Here is a 12,876-nt window from a genome sequence, read left to right on the forward strand (position 1 = left end):
CTGGTTTGTTCCCTTATCTCTATTTTTTGTTGTGCTTCAGCATTTCTGGGATTTCTGTGAGCCTGATACCATAGCCCCCTACCTATCTCTCTTTACCTAGCCCTGCCTGATCCTTAATCACATGCACAGTATTGCAAGACAAGTGAGGCCTGATGTGCTAGGACCAATGTGAGCTATCTACTGGGGTGCTTCCACCCTAAACTTTGCCTTAAGATGACAAATACAACCCTGTTAGTGAGTAAAACAAGGAAATCTGCCCTATGCTTTCCTGGGCTACCTTAATATTGCTGGGAATCCCCCAAACAACTGCCCTCTGGACCTCAACTTTAGCTGTACCAGCACAATTACCCCAGAGCACTGAGCTATTGCCTGAAGGCAGATGGAGTTAAGAAGAAGTGAAAAGAGAACTCAGGACTTGCAATGGAAGCCCAGTCTGACAGTAGCAAGCTGTGGTCTTGAACATGCCCCACTCTGGGCCTCAGCCTCCTCACCTGTCAGCAAACGGGATGGACTCACATACTTTCTAAGGTACTTTCCAGCTTTCACATTTGATGAGTCTGTGCTTTTCTCCATTACTGAAACATGAGAAACCACTTAGTTTCGTTCTCACCCAAGCCACTCTATCAGGTCCTCAAGACCAGGAAATAGCCTATTTATATGTGTAATCAAGATGATGCATTGGACCACCACCATTCAGGCATTGGCTTGGTGATATTTTGCTAGTTAGGGTGATAGATAGCTAGATTACAAGGTCTTGTAGAAGCAGATTTTTGACTATTCTTTCCTGGGTTAGCACAGAATTATGCACACAGTAGGCCCTCAATCATGTATTGAATGAAAAGATTTAGATCAAGACATCCAGTCTTTCCCACCTAATCCATCATGGAACAAAGAATGTCCCAAGGAAACTTTGGGAGTTGGAAATACATCTCGTAAAAAAGAAAAATCTCTGTGTTCATCTAATCAAACCTGGCTTGACATGCATCCTGTACCAACCTGCTAAGTGAACAAATCCAGATACATGAATCTGTCCAGATGGAAATACTCAGTTTATAAGGCAGCTCCACTGCTTGGATAGTTTCTAAAGTACCCAAGAAGCATGCACAAATGTGCCTCAGAAGACTGTTTAAAGGAGCACAGTATAACCTGACAATCTCATAATGTCCTCAAGGAAGGAATGGGTGTTTCAAATATGCTGGTGAGAGCTAAACAGGTAATTAAAGCTTTTTACATGCTAAATGCAAGTTTGAGTTCAATAATTTCTTTTTTTTAAAAGATTTATTTATTTATTTATCATAGACAGAGAGAGAGAGAGGCAGAGACACAGGAGGAGGGAGAAGCAGGCTCCATGCTGGGAGCCCGACGTGGGACTCGATCCCGGGACTCCAGGATCGCGCCCTAGGCCAAAGGCAGGCATTAAACCGCTGAGCCACCCAGGGATCCCCTGAGTTCAATAATTTCTGAAGTTTCTTTGGCTTTCTTTGATCATTCATAATCTTAAATACCATAGAAATAATCATTTCATACATGATATGCCATTCTTAGGGAAGAAATACTTTTAGGTTCATTGCAGGTGCATTCTGCACATATTGAGAAATCAAAAAGAAAAAAAAGTGTGTGCAGGGGGTGAAGGATGAAGTAACAGTAGGAGAAACTCACGTCTGAAACCATTTAAAAATGTTATGCATCCTTATTTGCAAAATGACTTCAGCCATCTTCAAATTATAGGTTGAAAAGAAAAGACTAATAAAATACACATCACAGAGCTCAAAGTGTAGTTGAATTTTTAAATTAAGTTTTTAAAGCATGAGTCAAGTGTACAAAGGATGAGTGCTTTTTAAAAATGTGTTTATATGCAACTTCACCCTGTTCCAGAAAGGATCCAAGATGGCATAATACCAACTACAGGTAAAAATCAAAGGAGGAAAAAACAAGGTTGGGTTGGGATGAATTCCAACAAAGAATACCATGTAAAGGATCAGTAATAATGTTCTACATCTCCTCCTTGTGGAGGGGCACATATTCATATTACACACGAAATATACCTGAGTTTTTTTAAAAAAATATCTCTCTTCCTTGACTTGCCCAATACTTTCTGAAAGGATTCTCTCATTTGAGCATATCCTGTGTGAACATTGCACAGCTTTTTGAGGATGGAAAGCAGAAAACTTTCCTTTTTACAAGGGACCTGAAAAGATTAAGTAACATTCTGGTAGGCACATAACTAGTTTTGACAAAACTCGTAATTAAGATCTTTAACAAGGGCACCTGGGTGGCTCAGTGGTTGATCGTCTGCCTTTGGCATGATCTCAGGATCAAGTCCTGCATCAGGATCTTCACAGGAAGTTTACTCCTCCCTCTGCCTATGTCTCTGCCTCTGTGTGTGTGTGTCATCCATCTGTCATGGATAAATAAATAAAAATCTTTAAAAAAAAAGTCTTTCAACAAAAGAATGGGCCTCTGAAAAATTATATATAATTCCCTTTCCTGTGGGACTTTGAGAAATAAGTTTAAAACAAAACAAAACAACAAAAACACACAAAACCCTAGGGTAACTTGGATATAGTTCTTCCTGAAAAGAACATTAATAAGTGTAAATGTTATTCCTCTAACTTAAAGTTTTGAGAAAACTGCAGTTTTCAAATCATTTGGAATTACTGACAGTTGTAGAAACTATATTAAGCAAGAGAACTTCAGTTTAAGCAGAGATCTATGAAGTCCTGGGAGTGGGAGTCGAAAAGCTGGTGTGGAGGGTGACTTGGGCAGTGAGAAAGGGCAGAGGTTCTGGGGCAGGCAGGAGCTCGGTCTCTTTGAGAAGTGGAGAGGCCAGTTTGTCAGGAATGAGATGTGTGATGCAGTGGGTTAGAGGGAAATAAGGTCCAGGAAATACTCAGGGGTCAGGTGACATGGGACCTTAACAGCAACAGCGGAGAGCCTGGATGAATTCTGAATATGAGGATATACCATTTGTGTGGTGTGAGCAGAGGAGCCACGGGCAGTGATTTTCTAAATAAAAAAGCTCCATCCGGCTGCTGAGTGAGGGCTAGATAGCAAAGGGCAGGAAAAGAGGCAAGGAGCTCAGGAGGTAGGCGTAGCAGGGTCCAGGGAAGAGGAGGAGGCAGCCTGAGGTATTGCTGAAGGAGATAAGAGGCAAGTAGTGGTGCAGCTTTGCAGCAGGGGATGTTGGGAGTCACGCTGGATGACTAGCAGACTGGTGGTTTCCTTAGCACAAAGGCTAGTCACCCAGATAGATAAAGTAGGTGGTTTCTGTCCGCAGGAAGGGGGGGTGATATCGGCAAGCAGTTGTAGGACACTGGCCAGCAGGCAGGGCATACCTGCAGGCAGGTAAATCGTACTGCAAGTGGACCCGCCGCCTTTGACTAGGTGGTGTTAGGGGCTGGTTGGTAGCCCCCACTCCATCTCCCCATTCCTATGTTGAAGTCCTAACTCCCAGTATCTCTGAATGTGTCTGTTTTTGGAGAAAGGGCCTTTAAAGAGGTAACTGAGGTAAAATGAGGTCATACAGCTGGACCCAAATCCAATGTGACTGGGTCCTGATAAAAAGATTAGAATACAGACCTGCATGGGGGGACGACTGTCTAAGACAGACGCCCTCAGGAAATAAACAGCCTAGCTGACACCTCAATCTTGGACCTTCAGAATTGTGAGAATATAAGTATATATAAATATAAATTTCTGTTGTTTAAGCCACCCCAGTCTGTGGCACTTTGTTATGGCAGCCCTAACTAAACTAATACAGGTGGACAACTTCCATAAGTCTCTGGGAGGTCCCGCATGGTTGAAGTTCAACATGTAAATAGCTGAGGGAGGCTGCTGAGTCCATGGGAGACGTGGGGTAGTGACACGAGTTTCATGAGTTTCTGGGGGTGTGTTCTGCAAATTACCAGGTGGCCTTGGCAAAAATCTAGATGACAGCTAAACAGTTGATTGGCACAAGAATAGCAGGGTGCCGCAGATGAGTTAGGTGGAGGGGAAACGAGCCCGCATGGGACTTTGGTGAGCAGCTTGGTGACTCCGTTGAATCCTCAGAGGCTGGCCCATAGCAGGTGATCCTGGAGGGCATCTGTGACTGTGGTTGAGAAGCTAGGGAGGGAGGCTGGAAACCACGATGCTGACTGTCACTTGGGGACACTTGGGGAGTTAGGCCTGGATGTTGTGGGTGGAGCCAGTAATGATACCACTATCATCTAAAACAGCAATCATGAGAAGTCAGGACACCACCAACTCCTGGAAAAGAGGCCAGAAATCCAACTCCTTCTTCACTGAGGCAATACCTGAGTGCAGAAGCTGACTTTCTCTTCTTACCAAGTATTTGGCTTTACTAAAGTTTTTGCGACCTACTCTGTTTCTGTGTCTGCAGAATCTGTTAGGACCTGGCTGAAGCTGGGCGGGCAGGCTGGGTGAACCACTCCAAACCTGGTGCTTTCATCTAGCCCTATAATTTTGAATTTTTTTTTTATTTATGATAGTTACACACAGAGACAGAGAGAGAGAGAGGCAGAGACACAGGCAGAGGGAGAAGCAGGCTCCATGCACCGGGAGCCCGATGTGGGATTCGATCCTGGGTCTCCAGGATCGCGCCCTGGGCCAAAGGCAGGCGCCAAACCGCTGCGCCACCCAGGGATCCCTAGCCCTATAATTTTGTAATGATTTTTTTTTTTTAACTTTCAAGTTTTCCTGTAAAGAATCACATTTATTAAAAGTTTCCATTTTGGGAAAGGAGAGGAAAATGAGTGGGAAATATCAGAGAGGGAAACAGAACATGAGAGATTCCTAACTCTGGGAAACAAACAAGGGGTGGTGGGAAGGGAGGTGGGCGGGGGGTGGGGGTGACTGGGTGACGGGCACTTGATGGGATGAGTACTGGGTGTTATGCTATATGTTGGCAAATTGAACTCCAATAAAAAAATATACAAAAAAAGTTCCCATTTTGTTCATATGATTTTACTTTCATGAAGCACTAAAACAATTAAGGTAAAGCTAACTAATTTTGTATTCCTTCTGGAAAAGGAACTTTTGGGAGACATAAGCAACCTTCTGTTTATCTCTGAAAGTTAATGACAATGAAAAAATGAAACAAATATCTCTTTTACTTATAATGGATGTCAGAAAGTATCACAATACCCAGGGCTCCTGTACCTTGAGCAAAGATATTTACATATCTCTAACAAAACCAGTTACATAACTGACCCAGATGCCTTAGGCTAAGTAAGCCAGATTGCGTTCATGGCAGGTCAAAAATGGGAGAAGGAAAAAAAAATTAAAAAAAAAAAAAAGAAAGAAAGAAAGAAATGGGAGAAGACCCAGCCAGTTTTGCTCATGGCAAAGAAGAGGGGAACAGGTATCTTCAAGATGGGTATCAGTCTAAAACAATCCAAGCCAGTTCAAAGCAAATACAAAATTATCTTGGAAGTCTTGGGTACAATTATAAAAAGCCACGCTCTTTTTTATCATCTTCTATAATATATCTGTATTGTTTTATTAGATTGTGTGCCTCAGCATTTAAGAGAACTGGTCCCTGACCCTATTGCTCTGAGCTTCAGAGTAGAGCCATTACGAAAACCCCAGAGTCTGCAAGCAGCTGCAGAGACAATTTGGGGCTGGCTATATCCTACTGATTATTAGTTTGTACCTTCATAGGTTAATTCCAGTTGCAAACCTTAGGGCTGGCTTGTGCATTGGTGAATTGGGCATCCCAGATCTTTGGGTTGTCAAAGCTGAAAGGAGTGGCAGAGGCCAGGGTAATTCAGTCCCTAGAATCTGCAGACCTGAATGTTTTTTTTTTGGGGGGGGGGGTATTTATTTACTTACTTAGGGGCACCTGGGTGGCTCAGTCAGTTAAGCTTTTGCCTTTGGCTCAGATCATGATCCCAGGGTCTTGGAATTAAGGGCTGTGTCAGGCTCCTTGCTCAGTGGGAGCTTGCTTTTCCCCTTCCCTGTCCCTTGCTCTTGCTCTTTCTCTCTCATCTTAAGATTTTATTTATTTATTCAAGAAAGAGAGAGAGAGAGAGAATGCACACATACACAGGAGCAGGGTGGGGGGGAGGGGCAGAGGAAGAGGGAAATGCAGACTCCCCACTGAGCAGGGAGCCTGATGGAGGGCTTGATCCCCGGACCCTGGGATCATGACCTGAGCTGAAGGCAGACTGAGCCACCCAGGCACTCTCACACCTGCCTGAATTTTAATGCCTGCTCTGACACTCAATAGCTCAGACATCTAGGGTCAGTGTCTCAACCTAGTTGAGCCTCCAATTCTTCATCTGCAAAACCAGCCCTCTTATAGTACCAGCCTCTTAGGATTATTGTCAAATAAATGAGACAAAGCAAGTCAAGTACCCAGGGCAGTGTCTGACACATGGTGTTAGTGATTATTATCACCATGACCAGAACAACCATTTCCCAACCTGAATAGTAGTCAGCAGAAGTCTGAGTTCCGAGGGAATTTATATAATGTCCAATTTAGTGGAACTTAAATTTTCTGGCATCTGGGGCACATGGTTATATGCCCCCACGAGGTGCATGATTGCTTAGAGTAGACAAAATTGACTTCCACAAAGGTCAGGTGTATAATGGAGGCAGCAGCTGGATGGGCATAGAAGAGAAGGGCTCCCTTCATCCACAGCCACTGCCCACGTGGGTAAGTCAGATCAGGGATTAGAGCTTAGCTTTGACATTCCCACAGAATCTCAGACAAGCACCTTAACCTCTGTGATTTACGAATAACACTGGTATAGAAGGCATGCTTACTTGTTGGCTAGATGGGAAAGCCAAATAAGACCCTATGTAAAAGCACTTTCCAGACTGTATAGCCATAAACCATCAAAGTTCAGTTATTATCCTAGACCTCCTTCCCCACTATAAGCATTGATTGACCTCAAATTGCTCCTTGCCAATTTGAGATTATTCTATATTTAGTGCAGAAGTCCCCCCATGTATCATACAATAGCCTCTTTCCAGATCCAAGATTCCCCTTGGTGGCCTGTTAGCTACACTCCACTGTGTAACACAGCAGGATACCAAGCTACTGACTACTACCTAACCCAATATTTTCTGAATCTGTCTCATTGTGAAACATCCAGTGTTTATTAAAAAATAGAGTTCTCAGATGCCACATAAGATTTACTGGACCCAAGTCTTCAGGGGAGGACCTTAGGACATTTTTAACAAAAGCCACAGGTGATTTTGTGATTTGGCGAGTTTGGGAAACAGTAAACTAATGAATGTAAATGTGTTAGTTAACTAATACATTCCTCTATCTGGACTTAACCCAATGAAAATATTCAGCTTCTTAAAATATCCTAAAAGAGTTATACTAATTCTGGAAATTCCAGGAAGAACCCTAGAGAGGATTTATGTATGAGTAAAGAGAATTCTTTAAATCACACTGTTAGGAGAGATGTTTATTAAATTCTACACACATTGTTTCATAGTACCATAGTTTAAGAGAGATTCTGAATATCCTTGGTAGAAAAGCTGTAAAATGATCAAATGATTGGAAACAACAAACAACAAAAAGTTGTAAAGTAATTAAACTTATATAAATGCAGAGATATACCACATTAGCAAAAGTCTTCACCTTTGAGCAGAGATATTATCTTGGTGATTTAAATATACACATTCCCCTCTACATTTTAACATCTCTGAAATCAGAATGTACCTTACAGCTGATTGGCTACAATTTTTCTTAGTGATACATCAAATAATAGGGCTTCTTAACACAGTATTTTGTATTCAAAGAAATTGAATTCAATGAAATTCAATGAAATATGGGAATGAAACATAAGACAATTGTGTTTTCCTCCATCCCTACTGACAAACAAGTGATCGAGGTTCAGTCTACCCTCTTGTCTATTTCCACAAGCTTGACCACACTTGCAGGTCCACCAGCCAACCAGTCTAATCCACCTGCAGGTATATCTCTCTTCCTATAGCTCTTATGATCTGAAGAACCTATTTTCTTCTGTTTCTCTTGCATAGCCCTTACATTGCTGCCTGTTTGACCAATTAATTTTGGTGCTACCTTATCACTTTACAAACATCTTTGGACTGTAAAACTAGGTGATAAACAACATGAACACAGAAATTTGCCCTTGTCTCTTGTTTTTCTCCAGAGCCTCACACAGAGCAGCTACCTGGCAATATTCAATAAATACTGAGGATGATGGTGCTTAAGGAGGGTGACCATATATACAGTTCATCATCCAGACCAGGACAGTTTGGAAAGTGAAAGGGGGAATATTTATGAATATTTATGTGAGAAAACAGGCAGAAACAGGAAATATAAAAAAAAAAAAGAAACAGGAAATATCAGAGCAAATGTGGTGCCTCTATAATTGGAGGTCTTCCCTAGTCTATTTGAGGGCAGGGATAATGTGATACTCACTCCCATTCCCACAATACAAATAGCACAGTGCTTCATACCCCTTTACCAAATTAGGTATAACTCTCTTGTTATGTACAAAATAATGTGGTTTTAATCAACCTGTACCATCTTCATCCCGATGACTCCCCAAATACGCATCATTGTTTTCCAGGAAAATGGAATCATTTTCAAGGACCAACAGTTATCTTAGCGCCCCTGCTGATATTAACAATTTCCCAAAGATGTCAACATGCTAACCCCCAGAATATGTGACTTTGTTACCAGCAGAGTAAAAGGAATTTTTCAGGTGTGATTAAGGTAATGATCTTGAGATGGGGAGATATTGTCCTCGGTTACCTGTGTGGGCCTAACTTACTGGTAATCAGAAGGTTCCTTATAAGGAAAAATAAAGGAGACAGAGAGCTGGAGTCAGAGAGAGATGAGAAGATGCTACATTGCTAGCCGTGGAGACAGAGAACACGGCCACAAGTCAAGGGATGTATTCGGTCTTGAGAAGCTAGAAAAAGCAAGGAAATGGCTTATTCCTGAGAATTGCCTGAAGGATCACAGCTGCCAATGTGTTCTAAACTTCTGGCTTCCAAACCATAAGATAAAATATTTGTAGTAATCTGTTATAGCAGCCATAGAAAACAGCTTCACCATCTTAACTGTGCGAACTAATCAAAACCCAGATCATTCTTCATCCATTTCCAGATTCCTGCACCTGAATGTAACCTCTGCATGATTTAACCGCTCCCTGTTTTGGGCTTCCCTTATAGCATCTACTTTATTTGACAGTAACGTAAGCAAATATTTGCTTTTCTTATCTGCCCCATTAGATGTAAGTGATAGAAACCCAATTAAAACTAACTTAAACAACAGAAGAATTTATTGAATCATGTGACTGGAAAAGCCCAGCCATGGAGCTTTAGGTAAACTTGGATCCAAGTGCTTGAAGTCATCAAGTATCACGCTCTCTGTGTTGGCTTTATTCCCAGGTAGACTTTCCATTTATGGTGACAACAATGATCACCAGCACCTGGGGTAGGTTTATAGTCTACCTATTTAGCAGTGGCTGCTGAAAGACTAGTTCTCAATTGTTTCAACAAGTTTCAGGACTGAGTCTTTTTGGTCTGGTCTTGGACATGTCCCCATCTTCGAACCAATTCCTGTGGTCAAGGGAGTGGAGTTGGCTCTAGTAGGCCAGGCTTGGGTCAAAGAGCGACTAACTCATCCCAGTTTGCCTGGGATTCTTCTGGTTTCCCATGCCCCAGGAAACCCGTTGGTTCAGGGCAAACTGGGATAGTTGGTTACCCTGGGCCTCCATGCTGGGGATGAGGGAAGATGTAGTCAGCCCCAAATGACTCTCACAGACTAAAATTGAAAATGAAGTGGTTTCCTGGAGGAACCCCCAGAAGAAAAGGAAATGAATGCCACGTGGGCAAAAGCAACAGAGAGGTATCTTCTCCATTCACCTTTCTAGATTAGAGATACCTTGAAGGAAGGCAGGAACTGAATCTTGCCCATTTTTATATCTTTTTAAAAATTAGTACTTTGCTTTCTACCTAGAAAAGCCTCAAAAGAATTTATACTGTTTCTTGTACCACTTTATTAAATTCTTGAAAAAATTCCTTGAGAGTGAGAAATATCTAATACTTGTTCATGATGGATAATATAGAATCACATTTAACAGAAGTATTTAACAATAGTTTACAATCTTACTTGATTGAGATTGTTAAAATGTAATTTTGCAGAAAATGGGGTGGGTGGAAAGTTTTAGTTAAACTTTCAAAATCACTGAAGTACTATGACCCACCCCCAGTCCTTTCCACTCCCCTTTATATTAAAGATAAAACTTGTATTGTGTTTACAGTAACATCTAATATGTATTAAAAAGTGGAACTGAAAGTATCATTCTAGTGATTTGAAATTCTATTCATTAGTTTCGGTTTTGTTATTTAATGAGACTGAGCAGTGGATAGGAATTGTTTTTCTTTGGGAAGGGTGTGGCTTTTCCTCTGAAACTTTTTTCCTGTAACTTCTAATTTCTGACCCATCCCTTCCAGCAATGAGTTATGCACCCCAATTAGGAGTTAAAAAAAAAAAAGTAGCTTCTTAAAGAGCTCTGTCTTTGATCACAAAAGCAGGATACAAATTTTAAAGTATGTTACGCTAATGCTAAATCTTGAGGCTAGTAAATGGGAGGAAAAAGAAGAGACTGCCTTCAACATACTGCTTCCCAACTCGACATTGGCCAGGGGGCAAAGGCTCTTAATTACAATTAAATTTTGTATATTTAGCCAAGTCAATTCTCTGAGGCACAACATTCATTTGTAAATGATGAATTTAGATCATTGTTCCTAGCTCCCATTTTAATCTCTAACACAAAATACATTTAAACTTTCTCCATATTTCTAAGATGCATATAAGATTTCTTTTTCAAGAAAATCATAAATGTCATCATTTTGCCTGTTAAATAAAACATTATGTATGTTTCAAATCACTTTGGAAAGGAAGAATTTAAGATATTGTTATATTTTGTTTTATTATCAGTAAGTTCCTCCAGTAACTCTATAATGTGGTTTGTGGGAGAGTTACCTGCACTTATTCCCCTTCACTCCCATTGAGAAAAACAGCACAGTTTGGGAAATATCTCGGCTCAGGGTTTGGACTGAATTGATCCCCTGGTAATTCTACATTCTTTGCTGGCTTAAATTTGGGCATATGACACAGTTCTAGTCAAAGTAAGTGAAAGAGATGGTGGCTGGAGACTTCTGAGAAGGAGAAAAGAAACCTAGAATTTACTTTATTGTCCAGAGGAAGTGAAAAATAAATCATACAGTTCCTGTTGCTACTTTTATGTTTACCACTAGAGGAACCAGAAGCCAAGTCTGTTAGTAGCTCAGTGGAGAGTTAGAGACAATCTAGTATGTGGTGACATTGTTGAGATGCTAATTCAATCAGTCCCAAAGCCTATCCTACCTATGGACTTCTATTTCATGAGATTATAAATACCCTTATTATTTAAGCTCATCTGAAACAAGTTTTCAGTTATGGTTAAAATAGTAAATATTTAAAGGATAACAGAAGCTCGGTGCCAAAAGATCCTTATGAATCATTTTGTCCCCCTGTCTTCAACCACATCATCTATAAGACAGACACCAGGCTGTGTAGGATTCCCTGATCTCACCCAGCTATGCAGGCAGTGGCCTGGATGAAGGGAGCCTTTCTCCCCAATGCCTAACCAGTTGCTGTCTCCACTACACATCTAACTTTTGTGAAAGTCAGTTTTGTCTACTCTTCAAGCAATCGTGTGCAACAGATGCCAGAAAATTTAAGTTCCACTAAATTGGACATTACATAAATTCCTCTGGAACTCAGACTTTTGCGGACTACTGTTCAGGTTGGGGATTGGTTTTTCTGGTCATGGTGATAATAATCACTGACACGTACCATGTGTCAGACATTGCACTGGGTACTTGACTTGCTTTGTCTCATTTATTTGACAAAAATCCTAAGAGGCTGGTATATAAAAGGGCTGGTTCTGCAGATGAGGAATTGGAGGCTCAACTAGGTTGAGACACTGACCTTAGATGGCTGAGCTACTGAGTGTCAGAGTGGGTATTAAAAATTAGGTCTGGGGACACTTGGGTGGCTCAGTGGTTGAGTGCCTGCCTTTGGCTCAGGGCATGGTCCTAGAGTCCCGGGATCGAGTCTCACATCGGGTACCCTTCAGGGAGCCTGCTTCTCCCTCTGCCTGTGTCTCTGCCTCTCTCTCTCTCTCTCTCTCTCTCTATCTATCTATCTATCTCTGTGTGTGTGTCTCTCATGAATAAATAAATAAAATCTTTTTAAAAAAATGAGTTGATGCCCAACTGATTGAGTCACATAGGCTCCCCTTAAAGAATATATATATATATATATATATATATATATATATATATATATATATTTTAAAGATTTTATTTATTTATTCATGAGAGACACACAAAGAAAGAGGCAGCGACACAGGCAGAAAAAGAAGCAGGCTCCTCGGAGGGAGCCCAATATGGGACTTGATCCCAGGGCCCCAGGATCACACCCTGAGCCAAAGGCAGACGCTCAACTTCTGAGCCACCCAGGCGTCCCTAAAGATGATATTTTTTAAGTGACTGCTATGCCCAATGTGGGGCTCAAACCCACAACCTTGAGACTGAGTCACATGCTCTACCAACTGAGTCAGCCAGGTGCCCCAATGGTTTCTCTTTTGATTATAATAATAGCTCTCTCCCTCCCTCCATCCCTGCCCCCTCATAAATAGAAGAGCATGCTATACTTGCTATTCTAAAACATAATTTTTCTCCCTCTGCCTATGTCTCTGCCTCTCTCTGTGTCTCTTATGAATAAATAAAATCTTTTTTAAAATAAAAACTTTATTAAAAAAATATTTTAAAAAAGGGGGTGGATGCCTGAGTAGCTCAGGGGTTTAGCGCCTGCCTTCGGTCCAGGGAGTG

Source organism: Nyctereutes procyonoides, unplaced genomic scaffold (assembly GCF_905146905.1).
Source record: "Nyctereutes procyonoides isolate TBG_1078 unplaced genomic scaffold, NYPRO_anot_genome, whole genome shotgun sequence".
In the NCBI taxonomy this organism is placed as follows: domain Eukaryota; kingdom Metazoa; phylum Chordata; class Mammalia; order Carnivora; family Canidae; genus Nyctereutes; species Nyctereutes procyonoides.